This window comes from Balaenoptera borealis (genome assembly GCF_965194805.1).
Source record: "Balaenoptera borealis genome assembly, chromosome: 5".
Taxonomy (NCBI): Eukaryota; Metazoa; Chordata; class Mammalia; order Artiodactyla; family Balaenopteridae; genus Balaenoptera; species Balaenoptera borealis.
In genome coordinates this window covers 111245219-111263488 of record NC_138862.1, presented here as the reverse complement: position 1 = coordinate 111263488, position 18270 = coordinate 111245219, and the positions used below count along the sequence as shown (strand labels likewise).

General features: G+C 38.7%; 1 long non-coding RNA gene across 3 annotated transcripts; it reads left to right on the top strand.

The window, feature by feature from the left end:
• The first annotated feature begins 108 nt into the window (after positions 1-108).
• On the top strand, positions 109-18010 carry LOC309629941. Of its 3 annotated transcripts, none has more exons than XR_014245309.1 (3): positions 109-298; positions 6830-6944; positions 12858-15835. It is a non-coding gene; the product is annotated as an uncharacterized lncRNA (long non-coding RNA). The 3 variants fall into 3 exon arrangements; XR_014245307.1 differs by lacking the exon at positions 12858-15835 and adding an exon at positions 17000-18010 and having other exon boundaries at positions 111-298; XR_014245308.1 differs by lacking the exon at positions 12858-15835 and adding an exon at positions 15843-16985 and having other exon boundaries at positions 117-298.
• The last annotated feature ends 260 nt before the right edge of the window (positions 18011-18270 follow it).

Genomic DNA, 18270 nt, shown 5'->3' with positions numbered 1-18270 from the left:
ATCTGGAAACGCTCTCCTGGCCAAGTTCGGAAACAATGCTCGGTAGGAACCCGCAGCCCCAGCGGCTGGGACCTCATGGGAGGATTAATGCGGCCGCACCGTGCGGCCGGGGCGGGGCGTTGCGCGAGCTCCGGCTCTGTGAGCACATGCAGCGGCCTGGAAAGCGTGGGGCTCCGTCATTGGGCCCCTGCGGCCACGTGATGGCGGATTCCGCTAGGTCGGCCCCCACCGCCGAAGGTTAATACGGTTCAACCTTACAAGCCCGGGCGACGCTGTGAGGGCTCGTCACTAGGCTTGGGTGGGTAATACCCAAGCTCCAGGCTGGGAATTTTGTGATGCTCCTGCTTTCGTGGGCCGGGCAGAAAGAGAGGAAGGGGATTGAAGTTTACGGAATTCCCTAATCAGCCGGCAGGGGCGCTTTATGCCCCCAAAAGGGTAAAAAAGGCCTGGCTAAAAGGTGAAGCGCGTCCCTTACAGTGCCTTCTTATTCATGGAATGAATGAAACTGCTTAAGAAGCGCTAGGTTTCTTTGTAGTCCGTTTTTCCAAAGTGGTGAAAGAAGTGTAGGGGAACTGGTGTCTGCGTAACAAACTAGTTACATTGGGTAGATTGGAATAAGACTCGTTACATCCCTCTATTTTTGAGCTATTGTTAAAGGTCTTGTAAGGGCCAAATATTAAAATTGTGTTTCATGTTAACAGGTGTGAGTTATTGAAATGACCCTGCAGAGAACTTAACCTTGAGTAACCAGTATCGTAATTTGTAATGTATAGAAAATACGTTACCTATACAAGTTACATATATACATATATCTGTATATATGTTGCTTTCCATTGGGTAATTAAATACTAAAAACAAAAACTTAAAACCTATAATTAAAGTTAGGGCGTTCCCTGGCGGTCCAGTGGTTAGGGTAGGGCCCTTTCACTGCGGTGGCCCAGGTTCAACCCCTGGTTGGGGAGCTAAGATCCCGGAAGACGCGCAGTGTGGCCAAACCACCCCCCCAAAACAAAAAACTGTAATTAAAGTTAAACCTCACACCATTTAAAAGGTAAAACATGTTATAGCTGGCCTCTTACAAATATAAGTGCAAATGTTGAAATAACTGTTCATCTCAAAATTATTCGGAAAAAAAGATTAGCTTCCTGAAGATGGACATTAAAATTTGAATACAATATTGTATCTTGATCAATAACTCCAGAACTTGAATAGAGAGTTCTTGTATTTTATACATGAAAGTGCCATCAAGCCTCACATTCAGTCATGAATTACCCATACTGGTTAAGGATACCACCTACATTGTTAGTTCAATGAGAAAGAAAGAAAAAGAAGTAGGAAGGGAAAGCAAGATCATTTTAGGCTTCTATTTTCTTGAACTCCCATAGCCAATTAATTGGTCACCTGTCAAACTTCTTGAAATATATCCTCATGACCCATTTTACGAAGAGTTTCCTGGCTATTCCTAATCTCTAGAAAATGTGGTTATTCTGAACTGTTATCACTTTGCTTTAAAGCTTGCATTTATAATTTTTTTTCCTGACTTCTTTCTCTAAACTCATTTATGTCAGGACCTATGTTGTCTTCATGTTTGATTTTATAGTGGCCAATACAGTGCTGACACATGGTAGGTATCCAGTAAATATTTGTCAAGTGAATTGTGTCATAAGGTATCAGAGGCTGAATTAATAATATGGCCTTTTCAGAAATTGGCAGTATGACCAGGGATAAATTTCTTCATGTTTATTTTCAGTTTCCACATCTATCAATTGGGAATGTGCTGTATTATTTATCTTCAGCAAAGAGATGTTGAATGATTAACAAAGTCATTTAAAACAAAAATGAAGTGCTGGAGAAATGATAATGAATTAGATTATGGAACTTGGAAAAAAAATTTGAATACAAAAAGTTACACACTTATTAAATGTAACCGAGAGCTTACACAGGAAACCAAACTATACAAATAGCACATTTCTGAAAACTAACATTATGCAATGTTTCAGGAAAGTTTTTGCAGGGATGGTAGTTCTTAAGTTTCATTTGTGGGCATCAAAGGTGTATTCACTTGCTGAGAAATTTTTTAAATACATATTCATAGTAAGTGACAAGTAAATACTTGCTGAATGATGAATTATGTAATAGAAAGTTTAATACTAAGCTATGTAAATATGTAAGTGAAAATTATTTGTATTTCAAGACTAATTTTATAGCATATTACAAATTCCCATTCATATTGTCAGCATCCATTTAGATTTAAATATTGCAAAATAGCCTTTTGTGTGTGTGTGCTTTTTTATCTTGCCTGTAAGATCTTGGTATAGTCATGAGTAAATTCTATTCAATTTTTATATGGTTAGAGAATTTCTTCAATTATTTTTTAAGATAGGATGTATAGGTAAATTGAATCTTTGCTTGTTCAAAAATTGTAGTTGTTGACTTCCAACTTCTATTACTGATAAGAAAGAAATATTCATCTTATTTTCTTTTGTAAATAGCTTGTTCTTTCTGTCTGATGCTTTAAGATTTTTTTCTTAATTTCTAGATGTGCCTTTTAAAAAATAAATATTAATCCTTCCTGGTTATATTCATTATCTATTGCTGAGTAACATATTACTTCAAAGCTTAGCACTTTAAAAGAGCAAACATTTTATCTCACAGTTGTTGGTTAGAATTCAGAAATGGCTTAGCTGAGTGGTTCTGCCTTGGTATCTCTCATGAGGTTGCAGTGAGATATCAGCTGGGGCTTCAGTCATCTGAACGCTTGACTGGGGCTGGAGAATCCACTTCCAAGATGGCACACTCACATGGCTGTTGGAAGGAGGCCTCACTTCCTTGCCATGTGAGGCTCCCTGTAGAGCTGATTAGTTTTCCAACATGGCAGTTGGCTTCCTCCAGAGCAGGTGATCTAAGAGAAAGAGCAAGGAAGAAGTTACAATGCTTTTATGACACAGTCTCAAAAGTCACATACTGTCACTTTATTTATTTATTTTTTTTAAATCTCCACCATATTCCTTTCATCAGAAGCAAGTCACTAAGTCCAGCCTACACTCAAGGGAAGGAGAATAAAGCTCCACCTCTTGAAGGGAGGAGTATCAAAGGATTTGTAAACATAGTTTAATACTATCACACTGGGTATCAGTGAATCATTTCAATCTGAAGATAAAAATCTTTTTCCAGTTCAGCAAAGTTTTCTTCTATTATTAAAAAAAGAATTACATGTAATAATTTACTTGTAGATTTTTAAGGGTTTTTAAAATTGAGACATTTTCAGGAAGGAAAGGTGCAATTTTGGCTTAACTCAGATGTAGGTGCCAATGGAAGGACTTTGCTATATTATAAATCATTTGAATTACAATCTGCTATTGTATTTGTCATCTAACCCCTAAATCCATAGGTTACTATTAGAGTTAATACTAACTATAGTTATAAATATGGTTATATATCAATTTATAACTATAGTTATATTATTATTGTTAATATTACTAACCCCAACACACCTACTCTGTATCTCTGATATTGATATTACTACTGTTACTGATGTTTCCTAGAGCCTCAAAGAAACTCCAGGGATGTCAAGGATAAAAAAAAAAACCATAGGGGCTTCCCTGGTGGCACAGTGGTTGAGAATCCACCTGCCAATGCAGGGGACACGGGTTCGAGCCCTGGTCTGGGAAGATCCCACATGCCACGGAGCAACTGCGCCCGTGAGCCACAGCTACTGAGCCTGTGCGTCTGGAGCCTGTGCTCCACAACAAGAGAGGACTCGATAGTGAGAGGCCCGCGCACCGCGATGAAGAGTGGCCCCCATTTGCCACAACTAGAGAAAGCCCACGCACAGAAACGAAGACCCAACACAGCCAAAAATAAATAAATAAATAAATAATTTTTTTAAAAAATTACAAAAAAAACCCATAGACTACTGAAATATGCTATAGTCCAATTATTTTCTTAGATATTCAGATGCTATAACAAAATATATTGAAGTCCACCAGACCAAATAAATTTATATAGTAATTGGTACTTGTGGATTACGATAAATAAAAAAATTGTATCTCCTTAGTGTAAACCCTCAGGACTATTCTTGTGTATTCAGATGGTCTTCATGTACTTACTCTATCAACTGGGACCTGTAGTTTGGACAGGTAATCTTGCATTTCCAATTATTCAAAACAAACCTCTTAGTAACTTATTATTTTTTAAAGCTCAGTTAACTTATCAGGAGGAGTCCAGGACATAGGTGTCTACACTGACTAGAAGTTTCTAATCTAAAACAAGTGATCATACTGACCATGATACCAAAAACACCCCAAAAAACAAGAAATTCAACAACTAATATAACTGTGATGTCTAAAATCATCCAAAATAATACAATTGCCCTTGACTATTTTCAGGCCAGCCAAGAGAGCCATACCATAGCTAGTATATCTTGTACCCATCAAAAAAAAAAAAAAAAAAAGATGAAATGATTAGTCATTTTTTTAAAAGGCTGCTTGGTTAACTAAGGTTGATCAAACTGATCCTTGATATTTTAGTCTCCTGATTAGGTACAGGCTACCTAAAAAATTAAATACAAAATAGTTTCCAAACGTCTCATGATATTTATAATTGTCCTCATTATGCCATTCTCCACAATCTGCCAGAGGTTTAAGTGTTACTACATGGCTATCCAGAGCTGACATTCAACTAATAATGCTGTGTCAAAACCAGCCAAATCCCTCTTGGTCAATTCCTCTCATTTAAGAGCAGAATTTTGACCAAAAGCACTCTGAGGGTGAGGGATAGTCAAGAAATTCTGATGTAGGATATGGTGCAATCTTGGTGTAATTAAGGTGTAGGTAGCAATGTAATACAATGCCAGATATTACCCATAGTAAGCCAGCTGGTCACACATAATGTATACTCCACATTGAGTATCTAAACTCTTGAGGTTTTTTAGAGGATCCAACCCTAACCCTAAAAATATATTATCTTCCCTGAACTTGATAGGGCAGTTTTAAAAACATAGCTTCCAAATTCTTTACCATTTCTCCCTTTGAGAGGTAGAGTCTATGTCTCTTTCCTTGAATCTAGGCTCTGTGACCAATAGAATACAGCTTAGGTGATGCTGGAATAATTTCCAGGCTCAAGTCTTAAGAAACTGGTAGTTTTCACTTCCTGTCTCTTGAGATAATCACTCTTAGAACTGAGTTCCACGCGCTAAGGGAAGGGCCACCTGGAAGGGAACAAAGGCCCGTGGCTCTCAGCGGGAGCTGAACTCCCATTCAACAGCACCAACTTACCAGCCCAGTATGTGAGCTATCTTGCAAGTGAATCTTCCAGCCCCAAGTTGAGCTGCCCTTGCTGACATCATGTGGAGCAGAGGCAAGCCATGCCCAAATTGCTGTTTCCTCCTTGGAAGGCCTTGTGGTAGTCTTCCTGCGGGACAGACTGAGACACTCCTCTACAAATCTGGAAGCACTCCCCCACCAGGCTGTGTACCTCAGCAAATGGGGAACAACTGTCACTACCACTATGAGCATAAGACTGCTACAGCATGGAACTTTCAGCCAGTACTGTCATGAGCAGCTGCTCTTTTTGCATACTCAGTGCCCCTTACTCACTTCTGTTAACACCATTCTCCCTTTTCTTTGGGAAACTGGTCTTCCTTGATTGGTGTGTTCTGGTAGAGCTAGTGAAACTGCCAAACACAAAACCCTACGGGTGGTAGCCATGATCCTTATTTGTCCTCAGTTGCCCCACCCCCATCCTCCATTGCCTACACCTGAATGACCTTAAGAGTGAACACAGTGTCCACACTGGGCCTATCAGAGTCCATTGTATGGATTTGCTAAAATTTACCAACCAGGCTCATACTTATGATACTGATGACCATTTAGGTTCTTTCTGGTTTGATGGTTTGTTTTCCCAATACTCTCCCAAATACATACATAAAATATAAAATTTATATCAATATTATAAATGTGTATAAAAATAAAACACATATATATTTTAGAAGTGAAACTTCTGGGTCGAAATATATATTTAAAATGTAATATATTCCCAAATAGTCCTCCAAAAAGCTTTGTACTAATGTATACTGTTTAGCTGTGATTAATTGGATTTGCTTGCCCCTCATCTACCCTTCGTATTTCAAACTTGTCAGTCTACACCAATATGAAAGCACAAAAATGTGATGTTATTTTAATTGTAATCTATTAATGATAAAAGCATATGTGCATGTTTATGATATCAATTTTTTAAAATTTTATTTCTTCTTTCCTGTGACTTGAGGCTGAAGCTCTCAAAAACAAGATATGAATTACACCAAAAAAAGTTACTTATAACATATTATTATATTATTGTTGTTCACTATTGCCAACAAAAAAAATGTCACTCACCATCTGGTTCTACAAGAATGAAGTCACTAGCCACTGTAGTCACTGACCTTTAACACACACCCTGAAAGGAGTTCAGGGTGGAGATCAGAAATGAGGCACCCTATGCTCTGGGAAAACTGGCAGAACAGGTCTTCTCATAGTGAAATATTTTCAGGAGAAAATTTTATGAACCAAATTTCTTGCATCTTCTCTTACCTAGAAAAGCACTAAAATCATTAACGGAGACATCTGCTCCTCGTGACTAGCAGCAATCTTCTACTGAGATGTGTGCTTGATTGCATATACCTCTTTGCCAAAATCACACATATACTGACCTCCCCACCTTACCTCTTCTGAGAGCTTCCTCAGAACTCTCTGAAGGGCTGTCTCCCGGGCTATAGTCTATAGTCTTCAGTAACTCCCCAAACATAACTGAACTCAGAGTTCTCACATTGTGCTTTTTTTTTTCCTTTCAGTTGACACCATCAATCCATTTTTGTTCCTTTGCTGGTATCCTGTTTTTCCATTTGGAAGCTTGTGGAGTTTTCTTTTTTTTTTCAGAGTTCAGAATTTTCACCAGAATGTGTGAAGGTATGTGCATGTATGTTTTTCTGTTAATCTTATTCAACATTTATTAGGTTTTTTTGAACAAAGTTCCAAATCTTTCATGAATTAAGGGAAATTTTCTTTTATAACATATTTGATTTTTCCTTTTTTTCTTTCCTTTTCATTAACTCCTCCTGGAAATCCTAGTAAACTTTTAGTTTGTTTACTGGACTTATCTCTTTAGTCTTCTCTTACAACTTTCCCTTTTCTTTTTTGCTTTATGTTATTATAAACTTCCAAAGTAGGTCTATCCAAAACAAATTGGAATTGTATAGTTAAAATTTGTGCATTTTGCCAGGGGTTAGGGAGAGGGAGGAATGAATAAGGGGAGCACAGATAATGTTTAGCTAAGTGAAAATACTCTGTATGACACCGTAGTGATAGTTATATGTCATTATGTATTTGTCCAAACCCACAGAATGTATGACACCAATGTAAACTATGAACTTTGGGTGATAATGATGTGTCAGTATACGTTCATCAGCTATCACAAATGTACCACTCTGTGATGTTGATGATGGGGGAGGCTGTGCGTGTGTGGGGACAAGGGGCATATGGGAAATCTCTGTACGTTCTGCTCAATTTTGCTGAGATAAAATAAGCCTATTTTTTAAAAAACCTGTGCATTTCAAAATAATGTAAATTTATCTCATTAGAAAAATGACTGTAAAAAACCATTTGCATGAGGGTTGGAAGTGATGAAGGTTTGATGAATTAAGAATGGCAGATTATCAATAACTATTGACATTTGGTGATATTGGAGTTCATTATACCATTCTGTTTATTTCATACATGTTCAAAATTCTATGTAATGAAAAGTAAGAAGAAAAACAAAACAAACAAAAAAAAAGTTGGTTAACAGCCTTAGTAGTTCTGTTATTTGGTCTGTTTCAGAAAACAAAAACAAAAGCAGAGAGAGAGAGAGAGAATTTAACTGGAAGGATATTGATGGCTTCCTAGAATCAGTGGAAGGCTGGGAGACCTAGCTTAGCAAAAACACAGAAACCAATGCAGCTTAAGGCTTGACAGCAGGAGTTATAGCTATGGATTTATAGGAAAATTTTGGAAAAAACTGCTCCAGGCCTGTGATCTCTGAGCTTCCAGCGTTTCCTGGGCTCTATTATAAAAATTAATACCACCATCTAGTGGCCTCTTCCTAAACCTGTGTGTAGTTGCAGATTTCTTGACTGGTTTTCCAGTTCACTATCATTCATATGCTAGTGGACTGGAATCTTCTATATATTCTTCAGAATTTTTTAATTGCTTTTTTTTGGGGGGGTAAGGGGGATCAGGTTTACTGAGGTATAATTTACATACAGTAAAACTTTAGTGTACAGTTCTATGAGTTTGGACAAATATAAACCATTTTCACAAATAGTTGTGTAACCACCACCACAATCAAGGTATGGAATAGTTTCATCACTCCAAAAAATTCTCCTGTGCTCATTTGAAGCCAGCCTCTCCAGCCAGCCCACAGCCCATGGAAACCCCTGATACGTTTTTTCTCCCTATAGTTTTGTCTTTTCCAAAATGTCAAATAAATGGAATCGTACAATATGTAGCCTTTGAGTCTGGCTTCCTTCAGTCCACATAATGCATTGGGATTCATCCATGTTGCCACCTGTATTGATAGTTCCTCCCTGAGTACCCCCCTACCCCCCATTTTTTTGGCTGAGTAGCCTTTCATTGTACGGATGTACCAACGTGTGTTTATCCATTCACCAGTTCAAGAACATTTGGACTATTTTCAGTTTTTGGAGATTATGAATAAAGTTACTATAAACACTTGCATATAGGTTTTTGTGTAAATAAAAGTTTCATTTCTCTTGGGCGCTTACCTAGGATAGGATTGCTGAGTTGTATGGTATGTGTATATTTAACTTTATAAGAAACTGCCAAAGTATTTTCTAAAGTAGTTGTGCCATTTTGCACTCCTGCCAGAAACATTTTTCTCTGCTTATGACCTTCTACCTGTTTTTCCAATATTGCCATATTTTACTTAAAATTTTTTTCTTCTCTCATTTTATGGGATTTCAGAAGGCTGGGAAAATGATGCCAAAATATTTAAAATAGCATATCATGTTTATTAACTATTTGTACTGCCTAATTTGTGAATTTTGTCTCTACCTTTCTCAATTGGGGTCTTGGTAATTTTTGTTTTTATTTATTATAATGTGCTACATATACTTTAGAGATTAACATACCTGTTCTTCTGCTGTTAAAATTTCCCTATCTCTTGTCATGTTCCAATGTACATGGTTTTAAAAATTATGACAGAGTATATAATGCTTTACTAAATCATTGGGTACCCACAATGTGCTAGGCAGTGGAATATATTCTGAAAATAACTAACATTTTGTACAGTGTTTTATCATTTACAGAGTGCTTTCATATATATTATCTAATGCTATATAAGAAAATTAAAAGAGAAGAAACACAATTGAAACAGGAGGGAAGGGGGCAGGGTACAACATTTAAAAGAATGACATAGCCATTGAGGATACAACATAAATTGATTAGAACCAACTAGGTCGAAGATGGCAGAAGATTCGCCTTCCAGTGGACCTTGAGCCTCATTATATGCTCACTGTAATACATTAGCATATGCTAAATGACACACCCACCAGTGCCATGACAGTTCTGAGGCTGACCATAAAAGGCTAAAAAGCAGGCGGTGGCCCAAATCCAGGGCCTCTACTCCAAAATAGTTGTAATAATCCTGCCACTCATTAGCCTATGAAATTACCCAGCCCATAAAAACTAACCACCCCATATTTCAGGGCCTCTCGCCTTCTGAGATGGCTCACACTCTGTCTCTGGAGTGTTTTTCTTCCAGGGCCACTCTTGCCTTTTGAGATGAGAGCATTCTGTCTATGGAATGTATATCTCTCTAAATAAATCCCTTCTTACTCATTACTTTGTCTCTTGCCGAATTCCTTCTGTGCTGAGACATATAGAACCTGAGCTTCATTAAGTCCTGAGAGACCAGGTGTGCAATCTCAATTAAAAGACAGTGGGTTCAAGTCCCAGTCTGGGTTTTGGCTAGGTTTGAGTCCCGTTTGAGTTGTACGATTTCACAATCACCCACAACCAAACATTCTTTTCATGTATATATTGTGGACAATTAAAGGGAACAGAGATGTCAAAATGAACAATAGAAGGACAGTCAAAAGATGTGTTGAATTGGCTAAGGAATGAAGAAAGTTGGAGAATGAGGTAACAAATGTGTGAGTGGGAGGCTGGCAAGTGGAGAAAGGAAGGCCATTCAAAGATGTTGGGTAAACATTCCCTTGGGTATCTTTACAATATACTTTCACATTTTTAAATAGTCTTTTGAAATGCTGCTTACCTATCTTTTCCAACAAGTTGTTCCCAGAGAAGGAATTTTACTTTGGGCAACTAACACCGCCACTAGGGGAAGAAATCTTAGGTAAAATGGGAGTAGGTTTGAAAAGGCAGACTTTGTGAAGTTTCTCGTTTCAGGAAACGCATCTACTCTTGTAACAGTCCCTAAGTAAATTTGGGCCACGCCGCTTTTTTTTAGCCTCAGATTTGTGGTGTCTTGGTTGAACTGAGTCTCTGAATGTAGAGCTTATTACCAGGAAGATGCAGAAGTTTAAAGACATCAAGCTATTGGTTACAAATTGAGCCCAAAATATATGCAAAACTGAGTCCCCTTAAAACTGAGCTCCCCTGCCAAATTTATGATTAACCTCTGTACCCAAAACTTGATTCCCTTTCTTGTCCCACTCCTGTCCCCCTCAGGATTGAGAAGTATCAAAGAAAAGGGGGGACTGAAACTGAGCAGGACCATGGAGGGCCCTCGCAAGTACGAAGGCCCCTCCTGTCCCCAGTTCTTTTTTGTTGAAAAAAAGAAAAAGGCTTTGGCCTCCTAGGCCTTCCCTGAGTTCCAAAGAGCAGACTCAAGCAGTTATTAATTAAGGAAGTGAAGGAAACAAAGGAAAAGCAGTTAAGAAACAATAGTTTAGTGATAAAACAGAGTCCCAGTTCCTTCTCAAGGGCTATACATAACAATCTGACACATATTTTGAGTTGTTCTGCAGGAACTAAGACCCCCACCCAGGCGAAGGATGGTGGTTACCTTCTGAGCACAAGCACTAGGCCCCAGACTGGTTGGAACCAGAAGGTTGGTGACTGAGATTCCTGAAACACCACCCTGTTACCTCACCACCAACCAATCAGAGGAAAGGCAGGTACCCTGCAGTCCTCATCCCAAATATTGCCTTTAATAACCCTTCCCTGAAAGCCATAGGGAAGTTCAGGGTTTTTGAGCATGAGTTGCCCGTTTTCCTCACATGGCACCTGCAATAAACACTGTACTTTCCTTCACCACAACCTGGTGTCAGTAAATTGCCCTTACTGTGTGGCAGGTGATTGGACCCAAGTGCAGTTCAGTAACATATGTACTTGTATAAGTATTATGATTCCTATTGCCAGAATACTAAATTCATGGACATTATGTAAAAAGTGATTTTGACATATGAAAACAGCTTAAAGTCCTCAATTTAAAAATTCCATGTAGGGACTTCCCTGGTTGTCCCAGTGGGTAGGACTCTGTGCTCCCAATGCAGGGGGTCCAGATTCAATCCCTGGTCAGGGATCTAGATCCCGCATGCATGCCACAACTAAGGAGTCCACACACCGCAACTAAGAAGTCTGCATGCTGCAACAAAGATCCTGTGTGCTGCAACTAAGACCCAGCGCAGCCAAAATAAATAAATAAATATTTAAAAATTCCATGTAAAGTGTTATCATTACTTATACAAGAACAGAAAGCATACTACATTTCAAAACCTGAAGAGCTTCATTTTCTTCACCTTCACTGTGAGCTATTTTATGAGTTACCATGTTTTATTCTTATATTTTCAGTTTTCAATATATGAACATGCCAATAGCAGCATTATTCACAATAGCCAAGATGTGGAAGCAACTCAAATGCCCATAGACAGTTAAATGGATAAACATATGTATATATATTTCATATAAAATAGAAATTTATTCAGTCTTAAAAAGGAAGGGAATCATTTCACATGCTACAACCTGGTTGAAACTTGAGGACATTATGCTAAGTGAAATAAACCAGTCACAAAAAGACAAATACTGTATGATTTGAGGTATTTAAGGTAGTCACATTCATAGAAACAAAATGGAATGGTGGTTATCAGAGGCTGAGAGGAGGAGGAAATGGGATGTGTTTTTTGCAAAATGAAGAACTTATGGAGGTTTGTTGCACAGCAATGTGAATATACTTAGCACTATTGAACTGTACACTTAAAAATGGTTAAGATGGTAAATTTTATGTTGTGTATTTTTTTTACCACAATTAAATATATAAACACCCAGTGAATTTGTGCCATGAATTTTGTTAAGGATAACCAATTCAAAAAAATTCATTAAAAGCATGGCACTGCAAACAGATGAAAGAAACAGTGGTAACAGGGCCATTACTCTGCTTTAAAATGTGCCCAGTAATACGTGTGGCTTTAAAGATTGGCAATGTATATTTTGAATATTTAATAAACAATAAAAGGCTAGAGCCAGTTGGCCTGGTTTGAATCTCAGTTCTGTGGTTTACTGTCTATATAACCTTAAGTTAGTCTCTCTCTCTGTCTTCTCAATCATAAAAGGACAATGAGAAGATAATAATAGTACGCATCTCATAGGACTGTTATGAGGATTAAATGAGTTGACATATGTAAAGAATTTACAATAGTGCCTTGGCCTATAAAGTGCTATGTAAGATTTACTACTTACTACTTACTACTACTACTACTACTACTACTACTACTACTACTACTGTTAAGGGTTTTCTTCATCACCAGTTTTAGAAACTTGTCAAAGGCAAGACACCAAAAGTTGCATTCTTCCTTTTCGTAGAGATGATGAAGGGACAGGATTTGGCTGAATCAGTTCTCACCAGGAGGATGTCAGTTTGGCTCTAAGAGAAGGTGACCAAAATTTGAGAGAACAGTTGAGACAGAGGGCATAGCAGAGGTAATCAATAAAAATATAATTATGATAATAACATTCAATGATCTGCTTTAATAAAATGTGACATTCAAAAATATGATTGTATCATATATGGGTGGTTATTCATTACACAATCATCTGTTGCTTTATGAAAGGATTAATCATAAGATTTTTAAACAACAAGCTTCTATGGTGTGTCTTATTATTTTTATTTATTATTTCAAACTTACAGCAAAGTTGCAGTAAAGAGCTCCCATAAACCCTTCTCTTAGAGCATTCAAGGTTTGCCAACTGACCCAATAATACCCTTTAGAGCAAAAGTTTCAATCTAGGTGCATGTATTTCTCTCAGCTTCAATCTAGAACAGTTCCATATACTGACCTTCATTTTTTTAAGATTACTGTAGCTGATTGTATTTTCCAAGCATTGCACCACATTTGCAGTTCCACATGCTCTTCCAGAACCCTCTCCTTGAATCTGGACAGGCCTTGTGACTTATTCCATGAATAGAATGCAGAGAAGTAAACGGTGACTTCAAGTCTAGATAGAAAAGGCCACACAGCTTCTACCTGGTTCTCACTAGTTCTTTCTCTGTCTTGCTCTTGTGTGTGTCTCTCTCTCACACACTCACACTCCCTGGGAGTCCTGAGCTGACCCATAGGAAATCCAGTTACTGTGAAGCTGTGGTAATGGAGAGACCACATAGAGACAGAGATGCCAGATGGGCTGCAGCTGTTCCAGCTCTCAGTTGTTTGAGTCTCCCTGTTTAGGTGTTAGAGATGTGAGTGGGAAAGCCTTCACATGATTCTAGCTCCCAGCCTTTGAGCCACTCTAGCTGAGGTCTAGTGGAGCTGTGCTCTGGACTGTATTAGCTGACACATTAGGGCAAAGAAGAGCTGCTCCTGCTGAACCTGTCCAAATTGTAGTAAAATGAATAATGTTGTTTTAAACCACTAGATTTAAGGGTGTGTGTTGCAAAGCAAGAGATAACTGGAAAAATTACAGACCTGTTATTTTTTTAAATGTGCCTCCATTTGGGTTTGCCTGATGTTTACTCACCCTTAGTTTATACATTTTAGGCAAGCACTACTGAAGTAATACTATGGTTGCCTCATTGCATTCATCAGGTGACACATGTTGTTGATTTTTTCCTAACTTCGACCACTTGAGTAATGAGGTATCCTCAAGTTTTTCCACTGTAAAGTTACTATTTTCCTTGTATAATTATTATTTTGTAGGGAGATACTTTGAGACAATGTAAATAAAACCTGTTCTTGATCCTACTTTCATCCACGAATTTTACCATCCATTGATGGTTTTTGTCTGAATTTATTATTTGTGTGATGGTTGCCAAATGATGAATTTCCTTTTTTTAAAATGAATTCTTATTTTATATTGGGGTATAGTTGATTTACAATGTTGTGTTAGTTTCAGGTGTACAGCAAAGTGATTCAGTTGTACATATACATATATCCATTCTTTCTCAGATTCTTTTCCCATATAGGTTATTATAGAATGTTGAGTAGAGTTACCTGTGCTACAGTAGGTCCTTGTTGATTATCTATTTTACATAGTGTGTACAAATGATGATTTTCTAACTCAATTATTCCTTTGAACTTTATTAGTTGACACTCTATTATACGGAACGGTTTTCTCTCCATTTAATCATTTATTTATATCATCAGAGACTGATGGATTCCTAATTTAATCAGAGCGTACAATCTGTTTACCATTGCTATTTTGATATATTGTTCCAGATTTGGCCAGTAAAATCTTTTCAAAGTGACTCTGTGTCCCTCTGAAATGTGCCCATCATTCTCTGAGCACTTCCTAACTTCCTGGCACAAAAAGATGTTCCTGGTCACCTTGTCCCTGCCTCAGTCCTGAGATCAGCCATTTCTCCAAGAAGTCCTGGTTCTTCTTGCTGGAGACCGGTATTTAGAAACCAGTATCTGGGTGTTAGGTTTGCTTGTGGCTCCTGGATGTTACTGTTTCCAGGGCTTTTCTGTGGACAGAAATAAGTGAACAGGTAAACACTGTAGAGGGTGATGAGTAATGATGAAGGGGAAAGGATTATGGGGGCACAAAAGAGGAAGAGACATCTAACCCAAGACTTCGGGGTTGTGGGGAGGGGAACAGAAATATTCTAGACAAAAGACATTTCTGTGCAAAAGGCCCAAGTCAAGAGAGATCATGTCTTATTTAAGGAATGAAAGAAGTTTAATATGGCTAGAGAGTAGAGTGAGGAGGGCAGTGGTAATAGCAGGCTACAAGGTATTCGGGCTGGTCAAATTTCCAAGTACCAAGTAAGCAATGTTAGAAGTTTTGGAGTTTATCCTGAGAGCAATGGGGACCCATTAAGAAGATTCTGGGCAAAGGATGTATGATCAAATTTAGAACAGTTGTCTTCAAGGTTGTTTTTGTTTTCTAACTCACATACCATCCTAAAAGGATTTTGAAAAACTATGTACTTCCTTCCACATTTTAAGTTAACATCTAATGTTCTTCATAAGTTTAAAAGTTAATTTTTTTGTTAATGGCAGATTTAAAATATTAAACATTTGAAAGATGAAATAAGATGACCATGGATTATACCTGAAATAAATATTTTATGATATGATACTCATCAAATCTGAAAAGTCAAGTAAATTTTCTCTCTGTGGATTTTCTGAAATGTTTCTTTTAAAATGTATTGGTCCCAGAAACCACACAATTACATTTATAAGAATCAGCATCACTATTCTATGTTGCCTAAGTTGTTTTGAATTCAGGGCAATCTTCACCCTTAACCTTAATAATCATATAAAAATATGATAGGACAGGTAACAGAAGGAAGACCTTACAGGTTTAAGATGCCTCAACTAATCATTAAAATACTTCCACTTCTGCCAGAATGGAGTAACGAACTGGATGCACCCTCCTGGAAACAACAATAACAGAAAACTCGGACAAAATATATGCAACAATGGTTGCAAGATACTGGATATCAAGCAACAAAGGACAGATCCCTGAGAGATGGGAAGCAAAAAAGATGAGCCCTTCAACTGCCTCAGCTTACTGCCTTGAGAATCTCCAGATTAAAGAACTAAACTTAACCGTATCAATAATCACATTAAATGTAAATGGTATAAACACTCCAATTAAAGCAAGACGTAATTATGTGCTGTCTACAAGAAACACTTTAAACATAAAGACACAAACAGGATAAAGGGTTGCAAAAGATATATCACGCCAAGAACCAGTCAAGAAAGCAGGCATGCTATTTTGGACACAGTAGATGTCAGAGTGAAGAATATTACTGGGGATCTAAAAATATCATTTCATAACTATAAAGGGATCAATAATGATTCTAAACATTTATGATCCTAAAAACAGAGCTTCAAAATACACAAAGCAAAAACTGATAGAACTATAAGGAGAAACTGATAAAATCACAATTACCATTGGAAATTTTAGTGCCCCTCTTTCAATAATTGATATATAAAATGAACAGGAAATTAACAAGAATAGTCTTGAACGTTTTGTTTCGGACTTGAGTTTGGGACCCACTATGACATTTAACATCTAACTGGGGATGTACACAGTAATAGGGACCTGGAGCTCAGAAGAGAGAGCTGTCATCACATACAGCCTATTAAGGTGTTTTTAAGCAAGTCTATATTTTTAAATAAGTGCCCCAGGGAAACACAGGTGAAGAATAAGATGAGAAAAGGGCTAGGAATGGAAATACTGAAGAAAACCAATACTTAAGTTTCCTCCTATAGGAAAGATATACAAAGAGGGACAAGAAAAGGTGATGGAGAACAATCATGGAGGTAAAAAGATACCTCTATGGTGCCCTATAAGGACATCCAGTTTCAAGAAGGAGGAAGGGGTGAATAGAGTCAAAAGCTGCAGAAGACTTAAGCTATAAGGATTCCGGTACATGCTGACATTCTTAGCCATAAACACAAGTGACCACTAGAATATATTTAAATTAGACATTATCTAATACAGATGGGGTTTAGCCAATCCTTAATGCCGTCACATCACATGCCATTCCATTCCAGGTGGATGTTAATGCAATTCTCCTATTGGTTACCACACTGTTCTCTGGATTGTTCACTCAGACCTATCAAGAGAACACAATCTCCATGGCTTTAGAAAGTTCAAGTATCCATTTTTCACTTCGAAAAAAGGTAAGTAAAATACTTTCCTTGAGTGTGAGGTCCAGGAGGGCCTTGGGCCTTTTGATCCTGTAAATATTTTACTAACAAACTGTCTATCCCTTCCCAGGTCAGGTACCCCTTACCTCCTATATAGAGAGGCAAAAGCACATAATCTCACTGGGCCTCAAATTTCTTATAAGTAAAAGCGGATAAGAACATCAATCTTACTGCACTACTTCCACGGGATTATTTAGAATAAAATGAGTTTTTGGAAGTCAGGGCAGTCTCACTCTAGCTCCTTAATACCTGGACTAGAGCTTGACACACAGCATGAGCTCAGCAAATATTGGCTGTATTATAATATTAACTGAATATCTGTTAAAAGGCTTTGTAAACGGAAAGCCGCCCCAAGTGTTACTATTTATTCCCCAACCCTGATTTAGACCCACAGGTGACCAAATTCAAGGTACTGTAATACTTGCATTGACGGGTACCAGTGAGTAGCTGGAGAGACTACAGTTCCTCCCTTTCCCACAAACAATCCAAATAAAAATATTGCTGTGCAAACAGAGCTCTACTCCGCCGGTCCAGTTTCCCACCAGGTTGCCGCTCCCAAACCCCTTCCTTTGGGAAATTCTGCACCCGCTGTAGAACTTTTGAGGGACCTAAGTGATCAAATGTCACTTTTAAGTCCACGTTGAAGTCACCACGAAACTCTTCAAAGCAGCCTTGGCCTTCCCCCTGACCCGCAACCTGGGATGAGGCCGCACCACCGGGTAAGCGTTCCCCAGTGACCCAGCTCTCTGCAGGCCTCCTCTTCAGTGCCACCAGCCTCTCGCATCAAAGGCTGCGGGCCGGCGGGCCAAACAGTAAGCGCACTGCGGCTTGGGTTTTTCTCCGAGGCCAGCTTTAGCGGCGGGGGTGGGGCAGGGCGCCACCGGCCTTCCTCTCAGCGCCTGCTGCCGGGTACGGGGGCGGGACCGGGGCAGCTAAGCTGGGCGCCGCGGGCTCCTCCTCCAAAGGGCGGGCCAGACAGGGGCGGGGGCGCGGCCAGGTGCCGCAGGCCCCTCCTCTTGTGGGTGGGCAGGCCCGATACCCGCGGGTTTCTACTCCCGGGGGCGGGCCTGGGCGGCCCGGACGGATCCGGAGGCGGGGCCGGACGCCGAAGTCCC